The 20890-nt window shown below is 37.9% G+C and overlaps 1 long non-coding RNA gene across 1 annotated transcript in view; it reads right to left on the reverse strand.

The window, feature by feature from the left end:
• LOC132331773 (uncharacterized) overlaps positions 1–20890 on the reverse strand; it is a 62484-nt gene that overhangs the window by 38579 nt on the left and 3015 nt on the right. The window lies entirely within an intron of this gene.

A 20890-nucleotide genomic window follows, 5' to 3' on the forward strand; every position in this document is an offset into this window, starting at 1 on the left:
AGGGCAGACCAATCTTTTGTCCACCTTTCTTTATGTCTATTACCCTTATCACTGTTTCACCTGCATCTTGCAGTGAGTACTGCCACTCAACACATGAACCTAATTACTGTATTTAGGGTTATTTTCAGTTCAAAGTGTCCTTCTCACTGGCCACCAGTATAATACCAGAGCTATGTAGTGTGTCCTACAGAACAATAAAATGGGATTTTTTGACACAAGCAGGTACAGGACATATGTCCTGGCAGACAAAGTCAGATTTGAAGCAATCCTCTACCAAACTTTCTGGGAGGCACCCTAAAGAAAATAATCAACAGAGCTTGGGTGATTTAAATTTGGGTGAAATCATTGTCATCTTCTGAATGGAGGTGGACATGGCGGCTCATCAAGGAAAATGAGGGCCAGAAATGGAAACAAAGAATAAGCAAGACATACTTTCACATTCCCCAACACTAATGAGAGCCTTCATCATACCCACGATACAAATTCATACTCTATGAGAAAACCTAAGTGGTCTTTGCTAATGCTGTCACACACCTCTGTCAGATCAACTCCTGCAGTCCTTGCACAGGCTGGTAAAATCCCAGGACACTCTTGGGGAAGAAGGGCAGACACTAGCAGACTGTCCCATCCCATTCCACTACCGCAGACAGGAGCAGACATGGGCTGATCCTTGGCAGGAATTTCCTTTCATTAGTGGGAAGAAATTAATGTGGTCACCTAATGACCTATTCCCTCTTTCCACCCCAAAGAGCCCTACAAAAGGCCACAACAAAGGCAGATCTTCAGCTATTGAATTTCCAAATGATAACTCCAGCCCTACATCCAATCTTAAATATGTTTAATTAGACACGGCCTCTAATGCCAGTAATATCTTTAAGAAATTGCCCTTCCTAAATTCTAGTAAACATAGATAAACATAAGAGGAAAATATACTGTAGTTTCAGCTTTAGATTTCCAAACTCTAAATTTACTTCCAACTGTGAACCGAAACCTAATTATTAGCTGGAGTCCTTTCTACTGCTGTCCCCTGTATTATGTAATAATTCTTGAAGATTATTATTTTATACTAATTTTTACTATAAATAAATAAGAATTCTGTCTGTCTTTGTAAATCACACTAAGTGCAAATCCCAATGCAAAATTTAATTATATGAATGAATTGAAGAAAGACCAGAAGAAAATGAGAGCATAAAGCACTGGCCTAAGCAACTGTTTTCTCTATTTGTACTTATCTAGACCCTCTAGAATAAAAAAAGTTCTCTTTCAGTACTGAACCCAAAACTGTAAGCTTAACTCCAATACTAATATTAATATCAACACCAACACTGATCACATCAATGAAAGTGAAAGAAAAGCATATTCCCATGGAGAAACACATCATCTTTCTGTTTCCCTAGTCCCTGGAATATCCACCCATAAATTGAGAAAAACAGAGATCTGATTCCCTATTCCTAACCCTACCCTAGCCATGGCATCAGTACAAATCTCACCTCTACAAGATGACACAGAACATTCATCATTTCCAAAACCTGCCCATTTCCAGCCCTTCAGTAATAACAGGATGCAGCAAAGACCTGGGTTCATAAGAAGGAACATGTCAAGAGAAGAGAACTCCCCTTATCCTGAAATCTAATCTCAGCCCTAAACTTAAAGCAAGTTAGAGCCTTAACCTGATGCCACCACTAACCCTAACTTAGTTACAACCTGGTATGCATTCAGACTCCAAATTACACAGTACTTGCCTTTACCAGCAGCTGTTATCTTTTCTTCTGAACTTTGCAAGCCACAGAGAATCAACTGGAGTCTTGAAAACCCAATTCCAAACTCTGTGTCTGATGTTAATTATTTGAAAGGCTTGGAGCATAATGACAGAGTACATCCAATTTCCTATCCTGTCATCATCTGCCCTCTTTGTAACTCTGTCAGACCACCAGTGTAAAGACATGAACAAATATCCTGAAAACTTGAATTCCCAAACCCCAGTTGTAATACTTGTATTAATTAAACATATGTAAATACTAAAGAAGGATATAGAGCCCCTTTCAGCAGTCTTCTTGATTCTCCACTCTCATGAGAAAATCAAAAATCTCTGCAATTCTTTCTTACAGTCCCAAAGCCCAATTCAAAATCTACACCTTGAAGCCTGTTGGTTTGCATACCCAAGCAAGCAATGATCCATTCAAAATTTCCCCCCTCTGAACATGTGGTTCCTAGAAGCTTTATATTCTGACTCATACACAAACCATATATCACTTTTTAATTATTTTCAGCAGACAAATGTGCAGATTGCAAATTCCTAGCAGATTTGTCTCCGCAGATTAGTCCCAGCAGATTAAGAAAAAATGTCCTCTTTAGTTTTTATTCTCTTCCCAGCCATCTAGAACCTACTGCAATGCTACAGAATTCTGAATCAGCAAAAATTTCAGCCCCAGTCCTAATTTTGGTTGGGGCCTATAGCCAACATAAAAATACACATTAAAATATTCCCTTTTGTCAGCATTTGTCCTCTTCCTAGTTCTGAGGATCTTAATCTTGGTCGTGCTGACAAAACCAGGGAAACTAATAAAATATAATATTTCTTTAGTTTAATTTTAACTGGGATCCAGTTAAATAGGACTTCTAAAAATTAAATATCTGGTTTTGACCAAACTTTTTCATTTTTTCTATCTCTGGACAGTCTGCATGGTCAGCAAGTCATAAGAATGAGCTGGATGGTGAACAAAAATGTTCCAAATGATGTTCCAACATTTCACAGAGACGTTGACAACTACAGACAGCAACTTCTTCAGCTAATGTATCAAGATATATATGTTCATCCTTTTACTAATTTTTAAATATAAATTTATACAGTATTCTACAACACCACAGAATTTCTATACCACAAATTTAGAAGTGCTATACACCAGAAATGATAGACAGGAAGCATGATACATAAAGTGTTCTGTTATGAAGAGTTTAACTTTTGCAGCACTGCTAGGATTTCAGTTAATGCCAACATTTTTAGTTGCATACTTGATGCAAGTTCTCCACCTAGTGGAGTAATTTTTAATGCTCTAAAGGATCATAGTTGCTTTCATGTCATCATTTTTACTTCTGATTCATTTAAGGAGTAATAGAAACAGCTCCTTACCTAAGATTTTATAAATACTTAAGGTATATAATAAGTTTCTTCAAAATAAAACTTCACACTGACTGAAATGTTTACAATAGGTTTGGAAAACATAAAGATCAAGAGAACTATGAAAGTAAAACCAGTTACAGCAATCAACCTGTATCCACAAAATCATTTGAACAAAACAGCCCCACATACTTTACTCATCTAGGTTTTGGTAGTTGAGTGAAGTTCTATTTTTAGAAAATCTTATACCCTTCACAAATATTAACAACAACCACATTTAAAAGAAAATTTTAGAGCAGGCAACATAACTTCTCATAGAGCATTGACAAAACAGAACCCATCCAGGTTCCAGAGTAAAAAATAGCAATTTGAACAGCTCATCATGGGGCACAGGAAATTCCAAATGACTTGAAGTTCTTGTTTTGAGGCTGGATGAAACAGTAAAACACATACTCTGGTGTTACCACATACTTGTGCATGTATGTACATCATGCAAGAATTCATTGGGAAAGAAGAAGAAACATTGCCACACAGAAAGATTATATTCATCTAATCAGATTAATATAATTATCCAGCTTGGTTAAATGCATGGACCATTATAATATTCCTCCCTGTTCTTACAAAGCACAGCCTCCTAGAAGAAAAAAAATTGAAAAGAAAACCCCACAAAATAAGTGCTTATACAAAATACACAGTTCACATCTCAGACCTACTGAGACCAGCTCTGGCCCGCAGCTCCAGTACCTGTAATCACAACTGTAGCACACAGCACAGAGAATATAAAATCCCTTCAGGTAGGCTGGTCTTGAGCCACTTCTGGAGACAAAGGTCAAAACAGAGGGTATGAATTTCACCTCTGTTCTTGCTGGCGACAAGTGCACTTCCAAAGCAATTGGTATAATGCACTGTGCTCCTTGCATGACACATTACTTAATAATTGCACGGCTGCATTTCAAGTCACCTTCAGTTCACAGTAGTTTTCAGTTGTGACTTGACAGGCAGAGTGGGTTACAGTTATCCTGCACTTGAGATAATGAAGGTATAGATTATAGTTGAGAGCCCACATCAAACAAATTAGGTCACACATCCTGACTCGATACAGATCACCATTATAAACTTGGTCTCATATAACATTACCATCAAAACGGTGCCTTGACTTGTTCAGTGCACTTACCAGAACTCAATTTGCCAGTATTGAAGATCACATTCCCTTTTGCTGATGAAGTTGCAGTTTAATTTTCTCACTGTACCAGCTGAGTCCCCCAGCACCCAGCCCTGCAGATGCAGGTAGATTTACTTAGGTACCCTGTCTCTGAGTCAGCACACCATCCCACGTGCACACTGCGCTGCCTCCACAGCAGGGACATGTCCCTGCTGCACAGAGGAGAAACTGAGACAGCAGCAGGAGGCTAAGACTTATCTTAAACAGATTGCAAACTAGCAGCAGTGGAGGAAAGAGACTTAACTGAGATCTTTTCCTGTATGCCGATTACATACAGCCTTCAAAAGCAGTGCATCATACTTCCAAGCAGAAGGATGGTACTTAATCCACACAAAAGAATTCTTAATGCTAGATTAGGCAACCTAATCACAGTATCTTGCAGGGTAAGACTCAAGACAGACCAGACAGTTTCCTTGTGATCATGGGATATATGTAAATATATTGCATAAATATATGCAATACTGTCTTGTACAGTGTCTGAGTGTCAACTGTGGCACAAACCTTAGCACATGCATTTTGTTGTATTTACTCTTCCTTACAGAAAAACTAAAACACAGGCAAATTGCATTATTTATGGAATTGTAGAGCTTTCATTATTTCCTTTTTATGTTACTGATGTCTCTAAGCTTCCATGGCATTTTGGCCAGCCAGAAGCAAGGAACACTCACAACAACTTTAGTACACTTATTAATGTGATTCTAGTTTATGATCCATCACCCAGTGCAAACCACTTTTCCTCATTTCTGGAGATCAGAGTGCAGTGTTTAATAGTCCAGCAGCTCTTGACTGGAAAGAAAATGTTAATTGACCCCCTAGTACTGTCCAGCCCTTCAGAAGAACCTCAACCTTTTGGAGAGATGGGCAGAGGAGAACTGTCTGAAGTTCAGAAAAGGCAAATGCTGGATCCTGCACCTGCAGAAGAACACCAGCACAGGCTGAGGGCTGACCTGCTGGAAAGCAGCTGTGCAGAGAAGGACCTGGGGGTCCTGGTGGGCAACATCTGTCCATGAGCCAGCAGTGCCCTGCTGGCCAAGAAAGCCAAGGATATCCTTGGCTGCATTAGAAATGACATTGCCAGCAGGTTGAGGGAGATCCTGCCCCTCTCCTCAGCCCTGGTGAGGTCATGTCTGGAGTGCTGTGTCAGTTCTGATCTCCTCAGCAAAAGAGAGACATGGAGCTCCTTTATTTGGCCCAGTAGAGGGCTACAAAGATTATTAAAGGGCAGGATCATCTCTCTTATGAGGGACTTGGGCCTGTTTAGCCTCAAGGAAAGGTTTCACCTGAAAGGGAACTTTCCCAATATCTATAAGTATCTGAAGGGAGAATGCCAAGAGGATGGATCCAGGCTGTCCTTGGTGGTGCCAAGCAATAGGACAAGAGGCATTGGGCAGAAACTGGTACACAGGAAGTTCTGTGGGAATATGAGGAAAAATGTCTTAAATTTGCTGGTAACCAAGCACTGGAAGAGTTTGTCCAGAGAGGTTGTAGAGTCTCCCTCCCTGCAGATATTCAAGAACTGTCTGAACACAATTCTCTGCCATGTGCTCTAGGACAGCCCTGCTTGAACAGGAAGGTTGGACCAGAAGTGTACCCTTCCAGCCTGGTCCATTATATGATTTTGTGAAATTGCAGAATCTACCAAAAGCTCCCTAACTGGAGCCACAAGGAATAAAAGTAAGCAGCAAAGGCAGGGAGTGGAGCTAACAGGCCCCCAATGACTGTGCTTTGAAAGGTCCTGACCTCAGCAACCCTCACTGTACACTTTTCACTTGGTTTTCAGTGTACAAGGGGTAAATTTTGGGGCTGCCTGACAGCATGCTCAGCCAGTGTGCGTACCCTAAGGAATCTGCTGGCCCTTGGTGCACTCCAGTTGTCATTTGCATGGTTGAAGACAAAGAATATTGTAAAACAAATACTGGCATGCAAATACCCCAAGCACAATGACAAGGGAACATCAGACTTGGACACTTAAACATATGAATGTGGCTGAAACAGGAGGACAAAATTTATAACCCCTCTTCCTAATTCTTCTGCCTGGGAATATGTCTTCTGCTCTTCAGTTGTAGCTATGCTGGCCTTGTGCCAACATACTGCTTTCCAGTTTTTATTCTTCAGTGACAATACTCTACTGATTTAATCTGCTACTCTTGGCCTTTATTTCTTCCTGAGAATCAAAAAATATTACAGTCCTTCAGAGACAGGAAGATAGACTGGGTAATGATTTTCCCTGCTTGCCAGGTTCCTTTCACCGAGATTTTGACAGCAAGGCTTCTGGTAATGAGAGAGGAAACATCTGCAATACTCTTCCATCCTGCTGTCCACAAATGAGAGACTTCATGTGTTATTTGCTTATATTCAAATAGGTCCTAAAATTTTGTAGTCCAAACAAAATGAGCTTGTTACCTGAATGAAAACTGACCTCATGTTCTTTGCTAGAACACAGATAACCACAAGTAGAAAAATATATTCTCAGACATTTGAAAAAAAACCTTTAATTGAGGAGCGAGCCTTGATTTTTATACTTGTGCACACAAGGGTTACTAAGAAATCTCATCATACTGAGCAGCTAGTCATTTATAAGGTTGTAACTACCAAGCACTGCTTCAAGAGTAAGAACTAATGTAATTGCATGGCTCTGGGTTGTTTGGGTTTTTTTTTCAAATTCCCTCATGGAATTGCATGATGTTTTCAATATACAGAAAGGCAAACCAAAGGAATCAAAATGACTTTTGGGGGCACAGAGCTCCTACCTTGCCAAATTTCATCTTGTTTACTACCTACTGCTTTGGTGCTGGAATTGTAGCACATCTTGAAGTATATTATCATGGGAAGAAACTTTCTTTAGTAGTCATAACTAAAAAAAAAAAACAAACTAAAACAAACAAACAAAAAAGCTGAAGTCTTCTGTAAAATTTGTGCAAAAAGTCCCTTATGAATCAGAAAATGCAACTGGGGCAGTGGAAGTTTCTAGAAAATATTAATACATGGAAATATTTCCATCAAGGGAAATATTTAAGCATTGTTAGCCAGACTTGGAACTGCTACACCAGCATATGCAAGCTTGCTATATATTTTATTTTGGAATAAAGTCACAATTATCTATAATTCATATTATTATCCATGTTGGTGCCCTCCTGTATTTGGTGGGGGTTTTTTTTGTTTGGGTTTTTTTATTCATCTATATTAAATTAAACTGCCCCTGGTTTTGACTTTGGGCTACTTGGTACTTTTTTAATAACATGACATTCTCCTTTTTTAATCACAGCTCATGAGGGGATCCCTTAAAAAATAAAGTGCTATTACAAGAACACAGAACACAATTCACTGTTAGAAAACATATATTCATATATCTACAGCTGAAGGCAATTTTCTGCAGATTGCCACTGTGCAACTACAGGAAGAGAGGGAACATTTCTTCATTATATTATCATTATAATTAGGGTCATACTAGACACAGAATAAGTATCCATTGGGATTGGACAGTGATTCCAAATTCTTCTTTTTTTCTTCCTAAAAATGATAAATGCAAAACATTTTAAGTAGCTGTTGTTCCTTTTTATCTAGGGTACATGGACAAAATCCATCACATTGTTCTTTTATGAATTGACCATTTACTTCAGAAATTCTAAAATGCCTTTCACAGACAGGCATTGTTTATTGGCAAGGATTATATTCAGAGTTATGATTGTGGATATTGTTGGAGACATGCAGCCTATTTATGTGTACAAGATTTGGCCCTTTCCTCTCATCTGCAACATAATCTGTAATTGAAGATTTACAGGAGAAGTTTTAGAAAAATTAAACTTTCAGCTTTTATTGGATAGTACCACAGATCCATTATTTGTTTATTACCAGCAAAAATAAAGCCCAAGACACAAGGACATTGATTTCACATTGCCCAAATTAAAAATCATGGCCCTGTATGTAGTTTACAGAGCATGACAAACTCAGAGCAGGTCAGACTGGTATCAGAAGGAGCACTCTGATTTGCTTTCTGAAGATGTCTGTTTGACTAGAGAGGGAAGTTAGAAGGGCTGGTGGCTAAACCTACATAAGGAAAAGTTCCACTTTTTGGGGAAGATTCTGATGCAAATTAGGACAGCCTCAAGGTAACTGCTAAAATCAGTTTGTTATTGGGGCAACAACAGCTAAACATTTTTATATACAGGGTAGAGATTGTCTTTCTTATGAAACAGCAAGGGAAGAGTCAGTTGGGCAAGGGGGTGGTTGTTATTGTCATGATGTTAAGATTGTGATATGCAGATTTTTGGAATGTTCTTTCCATTCACAGTTGCAGTGGTACAGTTAAGCAAAATGGATTGCCATCCTGCCCTTTGAATTGGCCCTTCAAATCCTTGTGTTTTCCTGCTTTCCAAAGATAGGAAGGGATTAAGGGTGACTGACAGCAGAAAAAAATTATGGAGGCACATATATGTTAATCTTGCCATCTTTTCTGCCAGATTTGGAAGGAGAAGGATATTTATAACTGTTCCTTTGTCTTTCTTTTGGACTAGCCAGTGATTTCCCAGCACCCTAGAAAATATTTCTAAAGGTCTGGGACAGAAAAATAATTCTTTCAAGACAACTAATCTCTCCATTCATGTCATTCATATGAAAGAAATTCTACACCCTTAATATTGGCTAGAATATTTGGTCTTGAGGCTCAGGCCAGGCAAAGACTGGGAGGCTCTGATAAACATTTCCTTTATCACAGTCTGAACTAACCCAATTTAATGTAACATTTAAAATTAAATCAGTGTACTTTTGCATGTTGGCAAACTTGGGACAGAAGCCTGTTTCTGGTCAGAGGCTGCAAAGGGCTTTCTTTTGACCTTGAACACAACAAAGGCCTTATCTGAAGGCCTTCTTAACTGAGAGGGACTCAGAATCTTGCCTTGTATAATCTGACTAAATAACCGGTTTTAATTCAAAGATGTCAACCTGTTTTATAGAAGCTGACATACAGGGGAGGTTAAACAATAAGTTAAATACTCTTAATTTCTCAAAAAAATACTCCAAATCCTCTCTAACATTTGTTCTACATCATGTGGGTTCACCATTGCTAGGTCCCACTTTTTCAGAGTTTAGCCTCAGAATGCTGTTACCTCTGAATCTGAAACAGACCTTTATCTTTGCCCATTCAACCCCACACTGGGTACCAAACAGGAAAAGTAATCTGCCACATGTTGCTAACCATCATCATTTGTTGCTATCACTTTTTGACATGGCCTTATTGGATACCATGACAACATATTCTGCAGAAGAATGACAGGACTTAGAGGGAACACAAATGAATGCACTTTGTTCACTTACAACTAAGTATGATCACTTCAATTTTTCACTTTATTAATATTTTAAATACATAAAGACTCTTTTGTCCTAATGGATTCCAAAGCAAACCATTAAAAAAAGAAATAGGAGTGATTTAGATATTACTCCCCATAATTGGATTATATGTTTCTTGCTTCTGTGTTAAATTACTGTAGCAATTCAGCCTACAGATGACCAAAGTCTCAGATTTCTCAGTTGAGAAAGTCTTTTCTTTGAGCAACAGACTTGTAATTGTAGCACAGAATTTGTCAAAAGATCCATTCTATCCTCTGATGAATTAAACTCATAAAAGATGCAAGAACACATTTGTGCTGCTGATAGTGACAGCACTAGCTCTGCAGATGTCACTGTTGCTGTCACTTTGCCCCACATAACTCGGTCAGTCTTGGGTATTTTTCCAGAAACTAGCACAAAGCCTGATTCAGTCCTTCTCTTTTAAACATGGCCTTTATAGTACATGGAATTATAGCAAGCAGGAAAAGGAGGATGCCATTTGGAGAGAAGTTTCTAATAAATTTATATTTTCAATGTCTGAACTACAGTTACAGCAAACTACTGGTCCTTAATTTGGCCTTTTGGGGTCATATGCCCAGCCAGTAAGCTCAGTGTGAAGTGCTGACCAATTTAGAAGACGTATTTTTGAAAGACAGGCATCACAGAATCACAGAATGACTACGTTGGGAGACCTCCAAAATGATAGAGTCCAACCCAGCCCCAACACCTCAACTAAACCATGGCACCCAGTGCCACATCCACTTTTTTTTTTAAACACATCCAGCTGTGGTGACTCCACCACCTCCCTGGGCAGACCATTCCAATACTTTATCACTCTTTCTGAAAAAAACTTTTTCATTCAGCCTAAATTTCCCTTGGTACAGCTTAAGACTGTGTCCTCTAGTTCTGTCAGCTGCTGCCTGGAGAAAGAGACAGACCCCCACCTGACTACAAGCACATTTTATGGAGTTTCACAGTGTGAAAAGGTCACCTCTGAGTCTCCTTTATCTCCAGGCTAAACAGTCCCAGCTCCCTCAGTCATTTCTATGCAATTATATTTTAAAGGTTCCATATCGTAAGAGGCTAGTGGAGTAGCTACAGGTCTTCACAACATCCCTCTGGACAAGTTCTCCAACTGCAGGATGAACGGTTCACAGTGTGAAGAACTGGCTGAAAGGCAGAGCTCACAGTGTTGTATGAATGGAGCTACATCTGGCTAGTGACTGCTCTCTCGTGGTGTTCCTCAGGGCTCAATTTTAGGGCCAGGTCTGTTCAATACACTTACCAACAGCAAGGAGTAAGAAGCTGAATGCAGCATTAGCAAGTTTGATGATGATACCAATCTCAGAAATGCTGCTGACTCTGTAGAGAAAAAAGAGGCCTTGCAGATGGATCCAGATAGATTAGAGCATTGGACTGTGATTAGTGGGATAAAATTTAACAAGCTGAAATGCTGGATTCTGCACCCAAAACAGAGTAACACTGGGCACAAGTATAAACTGGAAGAGGAGTGGCTGGAAACACCCTGCAGAAAGGGGTCTGGCGGTGCAGGTTGGCAAGATGCTCACCAGGAGCCAGCAGTGTGCGTGCCCTGGCAGCCAAGCCATTCTGGGTGCATCAAACACTGCATCACCAGACGCTCAAAAGAGGCAATTATGCTCCTGTATTCAGTGTTGATGTGGCTTCCACTTGAGCGCTGTGTGCAGTTTAAGAAGAGTGTGGAAGATCTTTGGATGCATCCAGAGGACAGCAGCAAAGCTGGTGAGAGGGCTGGAAGACACTTCCTGTGAGGAGCAACTGAGGAATTTGAGATTGTCTAGTTTGGAGAGAAGCAGGCTGAGGGGTGACCTCATTATTATCTCCAGCTTCCTGAAGATGGGAAGTGGAGAAGGAGGTGCTGATCTCCTCCAGTTTTGGTATCCAGTGATAGGACGTGTGGGAATGGTTCAAAGCTGTGCTGGGAGAGGTTTAAACTGAACATCAAGAAACATTTCTTTACTGAGAGGGTGGTCAAGCCCCAGAAGAGGCTTCCTAGAGAGGTGGTTGATGCCCCAAGCCTGTCAGTGTGTAAGAGGTATTTGGACAGTGCCCTTAACAGCATGCTTTAAGTTTTGGTCAGCCCCAAATTGTTCAGGCATTTGGACTAGATCATCATTGTAGGTCTCTTCCAACCAAAGTAGTCCAGTCTATTGTCTGTTCTAAGGGGAAACCCAATTGTATTTACAAATATTGTATTTTATTCAGGATTTGAACTGAAAGAAAGAGATAAAGGGGAGCAAGCAGTCATGGTTTATTTGTTTTTTAGAAATGTGACAGGCAAGACAGGTACCATGCAAGCAATGATATGAGGGTTTTCACACACCTCAAGTTAATATACCTCTATTTTTAAATTGACACTTGTAACATTTAACAGGCCTGATAGGTGGAGCTGAACTATTAAAAGTCTCATTTACCTGATGAAAATTACTCCAGGAGAAGTTACCACAGAAGACTTAATTACTTGCAAGTATAATCTAAGGAATACTTGAAAGATTTTTGCATAGGGATAGGAGAACTCTTATATTAGCTAAAGAATGAATATTTAGAGAAGTCTGAAAATAAATGGCATAGAATTACAGCAAAAATCTATTTTCACATGATCAAATATTAAATTACCTAAAGAAGGGCTAGAAAATGGAATTGACTACAATATGAGTAAAAAAGAGAAGGTAGAATTCAGAAGCAGTAAATTGAAAAACTAAAATTTACATACTGTTCCAAGAAAGCCTGTCAGCAATCAAAACCAGATCAAATAAAATAAACCAGTATAAAATTACAGCTCCCTGTAAAAGGACAGATAAGTCAGTTTAAATCAGTTTAGTTTATCATAATAAAGGTTGGATTTGACCAGGGTATCCTGGATAACTGAAAAACGTGAGTGTTAATTCTGTGAAAGATAGATTTGGGACCAGTGACTGAGATACAGGGTTACAGAGTAGTATAATCCCAAATGCCATGCAGAAGAATAACATGTGAACAGACACAAAGCAGAAAACACTGACACATAAAGTACTGTGAATAAATTAGGATTACTAATTTAGTTGGAAATATAAAATGGAAAGATGAGGGAGGGATTTATGGGATACAGGAGTCCATGGAAAGATGATTTTATATGGATATGCCTCGAGAGTTTGGAGAGTAAAGAAACTGTGTCAGACTGTCAGTGGACATAAATATATCAAAAAAAAGTATAAAGGGAAATCTTGTTTTAATTAAGCACCATGGCTACTGAGCTGGCAATTAATCACTCCCAACTGGGCTTGGCACTAGATCAATAGCTACAATGTTCCTGAAATTATAAACAAAGTACAGTAAAGAACAGCAAGTACTATGACTGTATCAAAATTGAGTTTCCCAGGAGTGTGGAATATGTTCTTCATCAGTCCAGGACTTGTGGACATCATTACATTCTGATAATTTAGACAGACTGAAAAGGAAAGAGAAGTGTCTCCCCAGAAACAGTCCCTAGTGTGGCAGGGACTGGACATGGTTATTGAAAATTTAACAGCAATATTTTGGAGGAATGCTATTGCTCCCTGACTCAAGAAGAGAAAATTATACATAGTAACCTAAAGATTTTGAATATTATATGTTTGCTACTTTAAAAAGGCAATACTGCTGGCAAGTTTACAGATATGAAATTGTAATGGACACTCAGCATTTATAGATTGAATCCATCCAGAAAAAGTCTGAATTTGTGTCTTGGATTACCAACACAGAGCTGCTTTGAAGATGAGGACTTATTGGGGATGCATGGGAAAATAGCTTGGAAAATAGTTACAGGGGAGTACGCGAACATTTTTGAAGGTTTAAAATGGATCCCTAGTCTGCATGTGAGAAATTTGACCAGTAGCCTGCAGAGAAGACTTAATTATGTATTACCTATTACAGGAAATTATCAAGGAAAACAAAAAAAGAATGATAAAGTATACCAAAATCTTAGAAGCTGCAGAAAAACATAATGGTATGCAATAAATAATAGATGTCTCAAATACAGGCCTTTCAGCAGGTAAAATCTTGGTTCTCATCCTTAGACCCAGAAAAAAACTACAATTAAGGGTTAATAGTTGAACAAAACACCATCTTCTTTAGGCAAAAAAGTCCTGTTTGGTTGAGTAAACATACATGAAGATTCTAACAGTGGGTAAAAATAGCATGCAAAACTTCAGGTTGAGATATGTATTTCAGTGTGGAACAGCTTTATTATTGTCCTATCCTTAACTGATGATTATGAGATTCCTGTCAGAAAATGTTACAGCCATCATAAGAACATCTGGAACTCAGTGATTCTTCAAAGAAATCTCTGCTTAACAGAAACTTGCCTGAAATCCACCCTTATGTAAGGGATTTGATGTTCATTGGCATAGTATTGATGCAAGAGGTTAAAGTTGCTAACATGCTTGCATTGCCCCTGCTATGACGACATCTGAATTTTCCATAATCTTGACAATATTTAAAAAAGTGTGCAAGAAATTGCTAACCATAATTTTTACCAAGGAAACAACAAATCTGTTTGAGTAGTAAATTCAAGTCACAAGCTAGTGTTCCAGGTCTTAAAAGAACTTTCCATGATATGGCCTAAGTGAATTTAAACTCTCCATCCTATAAATATGAGTCCACTTTTATGTAAAGTTTTGGAGAAAGAGAGGCTGGCAGTTATAAGCTTCTTTACTGTTTTTACATTATTTAACCAGAAGATGTGACTGGGGGCATGCTAAGAATGATTTTGACACTTCTTTCAGTATAATAAAAGTAGATTTTGTAATGTAGCACTCTCAATGAGCATAGAATATTGCAAAAGAAACGCTGACTTCAATAACCTATGCTAGCATAAATTGTTCCTTTTGACAGTCATTCAAGAAAGTGATGGTTCAGCCATGACTGCTGACCTTCCTCAAGGTTTCTTCTAAATAAGTCAAAGCAAACTCTCCAAATATCTAGAAGAAACATGATGTCAAAACAGTGTGCTTCAGTATAACTGTCAACATGTATGACTAAATTAAATTAACCTGCACCAAAGATTAAACATCGTTGCTCTGAGATGCATAACAGTCCTTGTATTTTTACAGGGAACCTCACCAAAATAACCTTGATAATTTCTATGGACTTGGGAAGTAGGACACAAACATACAGATCTTAAAATCGGTGGTCAGCAGTCAGCGCTGGCCCATGGAAACAATGAAAAGCCAATACTGTGTTAAATGAAACATCAATTGTTTCGGTTTTAAGATTTCATATCTGAGGCATTGTCAATATTAACGGTCAATCATGGTTTGGAGAAAGCAAATCTGTGTTCTGAAGTACCAAATCACCATAGTTAGCCAATTGTAGTGGTGCTGGGGACATTGTTAACTGTTATCTCAGAATTTCTTTTTGCCATTAGCAAAAGCATCCAAAGACTGAATTGGTAGCTGGTAGGAAACAACTGAGTGAAGTTAGGTTTTAAAAGCCAATCATGATATTCAGATCACTTTCACTGGCAATAAAGTAATTACAGAAAAGCAGGAATAATCTTCACAGAAGACTAAATGATGGAGTTACTATAGCTGCTATTTACAGAGACAAAGTCTTAAAGATTTTATGTAGCTATTATTCACATATATGATCCTCTCCAACATTCAGGCTTGCTGAATGGTGTTGGAGTTGCAATGTTTATCCCTGAGTCAGTTATATAAATCTAAACTATTTCTTGTCTCTTTTAATTCAAATCCCTGGCAGTATAACTATGGGAATATATGTGTGCTTCAATACACATTTTTTTAAATTATTTAACTGGAAAAGAAGATACTGCAAATTGAAAAAACAATACATACAGTAAGCTGTTAGTTGGGAGACAGACATCACTCTTCAGTGTATACAAAGACAGGCCCGTTTTTTCCCTTGATGTTCACAGATAGGTTTATTGCCATTTAAACTCTCATGAATTCCTCCTTCCCAGCTCCAGGATCACTTAACATGCCGGAAAAAGTACATGAACCAAAATGCGTCTTCAGGGAGGTGTTATGCTGCCCTGACTTTTCCAACATTTAGAATTTATGCTTCAGTCATTACAGAAGACATGTACACCTTCAGGATCAGTGAACTCTTGAGGGTATGTTCAGTCCATTTTAAAAAAGGGAGCTATTGGTAAATTCTAAGTAGTTTTTTATCCTCTGTTTCTCAATGGAGGCTGCTAAATGCAAACTACTCCACAGCCTATTCTTAACCTTCCTGGAGTAACTGCAGCTCTAGGAAACGTTTGCATGCTGCCACAATCCATGTGGTTAAAGGAGATAAATTATTCATGAAGTATCTTCTCCATATTCAAATCTTGTCAAAGCCTGCTACTTTAGAAGCAGATTCTCTAAAACAGACCTTTGCACTCTGGTTCCAGCAGCTCCTCTTTCCTGTGGTTACTAGCAACTCTCTAGAAAAAGGCTCTTTCTCAGATTTGCAATTTCTTATGAGCTAAAGTGATTCCTACAGTCTCCTTACTTCCATATTTTTCATTTCTCAATCATATCAAAAAGTATTGTACCAGGCTTCCATTGACCTTCCACAGTTCTGCCTTGAGGAAAAAATACTGAGAAGCTCTCATTGACCTTGTTCCACTGCTGGAGGAGGGCTCTGGAGAGCTCACTCCCCCTTTAATCCAGCACTTCCACAAGTTAGCCTTCTCTGATGAGGGATTATGTTTGCCCTTGTACCTCCTTCCTTTCAGCAATGGATCCCGAGTCAAAGTCAGATAAAAAGACCATTATTATTTGGTGAAGAATTTAAACAGCTCTACTCCAGTCTAAAATCTAGTTTTGCTTCAGCATCTGGGGAAATTTGCCAGGGGCTTACCTGATTTACTTTGACAGATTTAGATGCTTAGTCAATAGTCTAAGTTCAAGAAATGCTAAATACACTTTGAGCCATGCTCATCACCTGCAACTGAAATCTGAAGTCCTTGGGCTGATGCTCCTAAGTTACTTTTTAAGGCATTTAATTCACAATGTGCACCTTGGTGTCCACAATGTACTCTCTGTGATGCTAAGTTTATCTTTACTGCAGTACTTATTATTTCCTCCACGAAGAGGCAGCAGTTTGTAAAAAGTATTGTACAAATATTACATGCTGCAAAAAGTACTGAAAGTACCTGTTATTAAATAGTTTGAAAATTAGATTCAGGATTAATGGAAACACAAAAAAATGGGTATTTTCAAAAGAGTGGGATAAGGAATATATATTTTTTTCTCATGGAAGAAAAAATTTTCCCATAAATAAAGATAATAAACATGAAAAATTTATGTAATGGATCCTTAATTGCAAACAGCTGCATTTATATATATATTTACACAAAATAGGTTGGGTAGAGAAGTTGTGGGTAATTACTTTAAAATAAGGCTCAGCTTGTCAACTGGTCAGTTTGTCACTTCAAGTCTATCTTTCTCTAAAACTCAGCTAGATCACACACATTACTAAGCATCAGCTAGACATGGGAGTCTCTTTTGCAGAAAAGGCAGAGCCCAACTTTTTAATACAAAAATGTATAAAAATTACTCACCTCAGAACATATGGTCAAATATCTGCTTACTGCAAGTCTGCTATTTAAACCTATTTGATCTACATATGAGGTGTAGGATAAAACGTTTGCCTGTTTAAGACATTCACAAACTTAGAGCTTGTAAAGCTGAACTACTGAACTATTCCAAACAATGAGACAAATCCATGTTTCAAACTGACTTACATAAAATAAATCTTTCCATTGTTAATACAGCAAAATTTTCATCTAAGAAAGTACACGCAGATAAAATCTTCATTATTTTTTCATAATTTAAATGAAAATTGCTGCCAGAAAAATCAACTTATTAAGATAAAATGTGAAAGAAGGAGACACAGAATGAATGGAATATTCAGTAAGCCATCCAGTTAATGTTCAAAAAGATCCCAATTACAGTTTTTTCCCAATAAAAGTGGAACAAGAAGCAGGCTTAATTCAGATAAATTAGGCAATAATTTACTGGGATATGGTAATAAGACTGTGAATCTCTGTATGGCCCCTTTGTTTTGGAAACTGGCCTATTTGTATAATTGATCTGTAGTTATCTTTCCTTTTTCTTGTCTTCTTCCTTTCAGTGTCTAGTGTAATCAACATCTTTTTTTCAAAAGCAGTTGTATTTATTTTATACGTTACATTATACTACTTAAACTGAGCACTGCATCACTTTCTCAATTTACATTTGCCATAAATATTATCATTGTTCTAAGCCTTTCTATGCACTTTCTCTGCTTCACCAGACATTATACTAGAGGAACTATACATTTTCATTGCTTTCAATTGAGGCAATAGCTTTAATACCTTGATTTGAGTCATTAGAATACAAATATCTTGATTTCTACTAAGTCTAAGCCACATGAATTAGATTAGTGCTGCCATACCTTTCTGGGGAAGTTGGCTGTTTCATTCCTTTCTGTGCCAAGACAAGTTGCATTCCCAAAACATGGCAGAATCTTCAGCATGGTAAGTCTGATGCAACGTGGCAGCACCCCATTTACTGAGTAGATAAAAACCAATTAACTCTGTGTTACACATGATGGGGGAGAGGATGGCTATGGCCTGACTGCTACTGCCAAAAGAATTTATCAAGTATGGCCATGGTCACTCTTTCTGTCAGCAACAGCTCTGCTTTTCCCCTTCATGTGGCTGATTCATGTGTATGGCAAGAAAAACTATGGAAAATTTCCACATAACTGCTGATTATGGAAAAATTAATTTAGACTCTTGCCTGTATACCCCTACTGCCTCTGTCAAAGAAAACCACTACAAGGAGTACTAGGAGTAGGCTCCCAGTCCCTACAGGACATAAGGCAGCATGCTGAGTCCATTGTTTTATGGCCTTAGCCAGTTGTTAAATGGCTGATTTTCTAAAAGGAGGAAGTTTGGGGTTTATTTCTGAAACACTAGATTACTTTTCATAATCTGTAGACTACTCTGTGTTCATACTTCCTAAAGTACTATATACTGTGCATTTATTTCCTACGGCACCAAGAAGTTCTGTAAAAGACTGGTCGTTGTACCTTTTGAAAACATGGGAAGAAAATACCATGACAGAAAATGTTACCCAGAAAGCCATTTTGTCCATTTTCATGTAATTTTTATTACAGAACTGAATGTAAAGCCATTCTGAAGAAAATTAAGAAAATAGGATCAAGATGCACCACAAGGAAAAAAGAAAGGTAAATAGGGTAGGCCTTTGGAGGACTGTCAACATACCACAAGACAAGATTTATGATGATGAGGGCTTGGCACTGCCACAAACTGCAAACATTTTCCATGCTAAGTAATTATGATGACATGAAGGTTGAGATAACTAAACAAGCTTCACTGTTAAAAAAGATGGAATTGCAGTGGTTATTGATATAATCTGAGTTCAAGTTTCAGCAGACAAGACCTTCCTTAAGTACAACCCTTCCTTCCATTTTGAACTGGAAATAAGAATTGAAAAATCCCACTTTTAACGTGGTGAAGTATAGAACTGTAAAAGAGAACTGTCTGCCAAAGAGAAATAAGATGAAAATCAACTGTGCCTTGAAGCCAGGAAAATTGTTTTCTGCTGCAGTTTTTGCCATGAAACATAAGAATACTTGACATCCAAAATTTCGTACTCCTTTACATATCATGACCATAGCAACAAGGTGCTCCCAATAAACATGTAGGAATGAACACCTACACCCATTTGACATCTAAAATGAATGGAAGCTGATGGCTGGGGATGGTGGGGTGTGCCCCATTGCAATTCATTCTCTTGGGTTTTTTTCCATTCTAGGAAGTACTGTTTACCTTTCTCAAACACTGTATGAATGAATAGAGGCATCTGAGAAAAAAGTCAAAACCTGCCCACCTTCTGATCTATGGAATTAGAGACTCCCTAGCCTACAATGGAAGGCTACAATGGCACAGCTCATGTGGGCAATAACAGCTTAGGTGTGACCTTCACAGCCTGAAGACAAGTGAGGGAAATTGGGCAGAAATAACCTTTAGATGGCTGGAGTTTTAAAAATAAGTCAACCAAATTAAGGGAAGTACAAGCAGAAGCAATGCTGCCCTCTACATCAACAATGGTTGAATATCAAGGGAGCCTACACATGTATTTTTAAAGTAAAACATCTTCTGATTAAAAATATTTATGACAAAGCTTATTCAGAGGAATGCATAATGAAGAAGTACTTAAACAAGAAATAACTCTAGTTTCATGCTATCTTGTTTTGTTTAATTTTAAGCAGTTTCAATAGAAACTTAAAGCCTTTAGCATCATTTTAGATATGGTTTATATACAAACAGTTTTATTAGAATTACCAGAAATTGCTATTATACCTTTTAGAAAAAAAAAGTAAGGTAGGTTATCTGCTAATATCTCATTGGAAAAAGATCACTTCTGCAACACCATCCCTAATGTATCCTCAGCTCAGATCCTTTAGCAACTCTGCTGACTTCCAGAGTCTTAGACAGTTCCATACTTTCTACAGCTATCAAAAAACATCAATAGGGGTGTATGGAAAAGAAAAAAGTCATTACTCGTGGAAGAGAAGATGAAAAGAAATTTAAAATTTTCTTTTTAACCATTAAATATATCTGACTAGAAAAGTGTAACCAAGCTTGCCTGCTCCTACTCCTTTTCAAGCAAACCAGTTTCCCTAAAGTTTTCTCACTTCCTGCTGCGAGTTAACAGGAAGTCTTCATGATTATTTTCACTTCTGTGAGTCTGTGTGGTAACTTTAGCTTCCACTTTCTCTTTCTGAAAGCATCGCCAAAACAACTTTTAAATGACAGCTGAAAAAAAATTAAGAAAAAAATGTCTCTAAAGTAAAAAAAATACTGAAAATTTAGCTTGATGGCAGTTTAAGCAGGCTTCTGCATGGATCTCTGATATTGTTTAGCACTACTACTGGATGCTTTTGTGAATCTTGTTACACAAGCACATATTTTCAAATGTTCCTGAGAATAATTTTTTAAAAAATCAACATATTTTTTCAGTTAGTTTTTTAGGCATTTCAAGGTTATTTCAAGGATCCTATTGTTTTCCCTGTTTTTATGGGAAAAGTGTATTAAAATTTATCACATGCTGCCTTATCAAACTGTTTATTATTACATCAAGGCAGTGAAAAACAAGGTTATTTGCAAGGAAAAACAGAGTGAAATGATAACAGTGGCAAAGGCCATT

Source organism: Haemorhous mexicanus, chromosome 1 (genome assembly GCF_027477595.1).
Source record: "Haemorhous mexicanus isolate bHaeMex1 chromosome 1, bHaeMex1.pri, whole genome shotgun sequence".
Taxonomy (NCBI): Eukaryota; Metazoa; Chordata; class Aves; order Passeriformes; family Fringillidae; genus Haemorhous; species Haemorhous mexicanus.